Here is a 4,009-nt window from a genome sequence, read left to right on the forward strand (position 1 = left end):
TTTGGAAATTTACAGTAGTGAAATTATGTATGTACAAGTACCCACTAGGGATAATATGCAAATTACTTTAAAAGTATCCTAATGGAGCGGCGGTAACAAGGGGGTACCTATTAGCCACTGAATCCACAATACCCTTCGTTCCCTTAATTGCAAGGAAAAACAATATCACCATTAGGCTATTTCAATAAAAAAGTTTTACGGATATCTTAAAATTTGTTTTTGTTATTTATGGCCTTTTAACAATTAGTACCAGGTTGACCGAGGTTTGCCCAGAGTGCATATACTTTTTAAAGTCTTTAAAAAAAGCTTTAAAAAAAATTTTGGATTTCGATATCTATTAAATAGATTTGTTACTCTAAAATTTAGGTGGCAACCCTATATGAATAGTACATATCTTAAGCGTATATGTAGTATGTATACATACAAAAATATTCTGATTGAAATTAACAAAATAAAAATTTTTATTACATGGAAGCGTAATGGAAGTGAAAATATTTTCAGTTCAAATTTCTTAACAATACCTTTCATTTGATATGCATATTGCGATGGTTTAGATAAATTGTGTAGAATCGAAAATAGGTAGCAACCCTACACTATTATCCTAAGGAATAACATTTTGTATATAGGGAAAGCATTGTTTAAAAACCTTCTCGAGGTTCCCATGTATAGTAATATTTTCTAAACAAAAAATTAAATAAACATACGATTAAAATTAGGTGGCAACCCTATTAAAAATATTTTTGAATTAGTGATCTTTAAAGTACCTTTAATTTTATACCCTTATTATGATGTTCTAATTAATTTGGAACTAATTTGGAATAGATAACCTTAAAATCCAAAATATTATCTGTGTACAAAATATCATCAAGATCTCTAGAGCCGTTTCCGAGAACCTTATGGATATATATATTTATATATATACAAGAATTGCTCGTTTAATATAATAAGATATTCAAAAAATTTTCTTAAGAATGAGTTCGTTTCTAATGAAAAAATTTTGTGTAAAAAGTACAATAACTTATCCATAGGTAGATCACCCCATTTCCTCATCAGACATCTTTTCTAATGAAAAGAGGTCATTTCTAATCAAAAAATTTTGTGGAAACAGAACACTAATTTATCCATAGGCATGATTCAATAATACAAGGTTCGATAAACTGACAGTTGTCTCTCTCGCACCGCTCCCTTAGCAGTGGCACCGTGTTGCTTCTTTGCAAATTTACATGGAAACAGTGTAGCTTTGGTGTGAAATAGAAGTATAAATTTTTGTGCAATATGTTTATTTGTATATGCATATGAAGCATATTTAACTGATGAAAACATAAACTGTTTTTAAATTGGATGTTTACATCAATCTCATAGTAGTCTTATTTTGATTTTGAGTCATTTTGCAGTTTTTATACAGCTAAATAGCACATAAATTACGCAATTCACGTAGACATATCAGTATTACGTTCAATATTTCGTTTAAAATGCCAGATTTCCTGCAAATACATTAGAATTTACAAAAGGAATTTCACTGCTAATTGCCTACTTTGCGTACTTTCTACTACCATTTTCGCACCAAGAGATTTCATTCTTCGCCTTTCTCTGTCCTTCGTAAATGCAACCTTTTGTAAGGGAGTGTCAAACCGCAGCTGTCAATAATTATCTAACGTTGTATTATTGAATCATGATCCAAAGGTAGATCATCACATTTCCTCACCAGACTTCTTCACCGCGATCACTGGGATGTGAACCATTAGAAACGGCCTCAAGCTCAAAAATGGTTGATATCTTAAAATATCTTTTACGATTATCATCTTAAACTAAATGATGGCAAATGTTTATGCATATTTCCCCAAAATCTTCTTAAAAGGTCAATGTTTTAAAAAACGCAACAATCGGATCGTAAACGATGACTTCAAAACAGGAACTTAGAATTTCTGATGCTCTGGACCAGAGATGGGCAAAGTGGCTCCCAGGGGCCTTTTGAACTTAGGAGCCGACTTGGCTCATTTAGGTGCTAGATGAGGGGTAAAATCAAGAGCCAACATGAAGAGGGAAGAAAGGCGTATTAAAGTTTCTTGTACTCCGACTCTCATCACTAATATAAATGATGCTTTTAATCTATTTGTTACACGCTCTTTACCCTGAGAACTGATTTACCTCTTGCGTAGCTCTTTCTGGCTCTTTGACTGCCAAAAATCTGCCCATCCCTGCTCTGGACGATAGCCAAAATAAGGATGTCGACGCTTTAGACGCCCTTTTGATATAGAATAACCACAATCTAAAAAATATTTTGAGTTAATAAATAATATGCAATAAGTTGGAACAAATACTATTGCAATAAATACCTCGATTGTTCATTTTAATATGAAATAAATGTTTACTTTTTTTCTTTAAGATGAATTATTTACTCGTATTCAAAATCGCAAAATTTTCTATGCACAGGGTCGAATTTATCTTGCTTTGATTTTTTGCTAAATATTTGCAGGGGTTAAAACGTTGCATACTTAGGATAGGAAATGTTGTTTCCCATGTGTTTGTTGTTGTGTGTTTGCAAGTCATGCAACCCGTACAACGTCAATACCCTTGCCTTTGAAACACAATGCCGGCGAACGGCGAATGTTTGCTGTAAAAACTAAAACACACTGACGCATATGAGAACGCGCACAACCAAAGCAAACGACAAAGTTCGCCGGACGACCGTTCGCGACGATAGACTTATTTCTATTGTCGTCGCTGTCGGCAGCGGCAAAATACGATCCATTGTGGCCAGGGATGGAATTTCAAAATGTGCCTAATGGTCTTTAAACATAGTGCCGAATATAAGATGAAAGTCCCAAAAACTAAAATTTCTTTATTTTAAGGCCTTTTAAGAAATAGTATTTTTGAAATACACTGAGGTAATATAATAATAATAACAATAATAACAGATTGGCGACTTGTGGCGAGCGCCTTGATATTTTCACACAAATGGGAGGGACCTACAGTTTTAAATCGAAATTGAAAAATACTGTATTAGTTTTTGTAAAAAATTAATAATCTTGTTGTTTGTAAAAATTCGAACTATACCTTGTCAAAAGCAGCTGCTTTCGTTGTCGTCGTAGTTGTCTATTACTGGCGTAATTTTTGGGCGAAAGTTGCTAACGTCATCGGTTTACAGGGCTAAAATTCGCCGTTCGAAGGTATTGTGTTTCAACGGTTATTGTGTTTCGTAAATGGCATGCAGATTGCCAACAGATACATAATAGAAAAAATTAACCGAAATCATGCATGAAAAATGCTACAATTTGTATAATGGATGTTTCATGTCACAAATGGTTTTTGATTTGATAGCAACTGAAACAGTTAAAAAATAAATCTAGACTATTTAGTCCATTTGAAGCGTTTTTATAGGAACTACGTATAAATATTGTGATTTGGTATCGCAATGAAGATTTTTAAAAAATTTAGTCTGACTTTTGCTAATTTAATTGTTCTTAATATTATTTTAATTTCTTGTACGGAACTAAGAGCTGTAAGTATATTTAATTTAATTAGACTATATCAGCGGTCGCTACAGTATTTGGGTACCTTGAACTCGAATCTGAAGCCAGTCTGGCTTTCCTCTAAAGTGAGTGATTTGTTCACAAAGATATTTTGTAGATACAAAAGTATTTCTAATGTTTTTCAAATTGCCGAAATAGTGTATATAAAGGGTTATGGAATTTACAAATCAGAATCTGATATTTATTAAATTCGGTTTTCTGAGATTTACTTTTTAAAAATAATTTCCTTCAAATATTAGCCGCGACTACGCTGTTGGTGGTCCATTCGGAAGGTCCAATTTTCAATAGCTCTTTCCAGCAATGCGCGAATTACGCGTGTAATGTTGGCTTCCAAGTTTCGAAACATAGCTGGCTTATCAACGAAGACTTTTGGCTTCACATAACCCCAAAGAAAAAAATCCAGGTGTGATATCACACGATAACTTACTGAAACCAAATGTTGCCTACATCACGGACTTTAAACAAAAAGTTTGTTG

This window comes from Rhagoletis pomonella, unplaced genomic scaffold, assembly GCF_013731165.1.
Source record: "Rhagoletis pomonella isolate Grant_MI unplaced genomic scaffold, Rhpom_1.0 Rhpom_scaffold_00007, whole genome shotgun sequence".
Taxonomy (NCBI): domain Eukaryota; kingdom Metazoa; phylum Arthropoda; class Insecta; order Diptera; family Tephritidae; genus Rhagoletis; species Rhagoletis pomonella.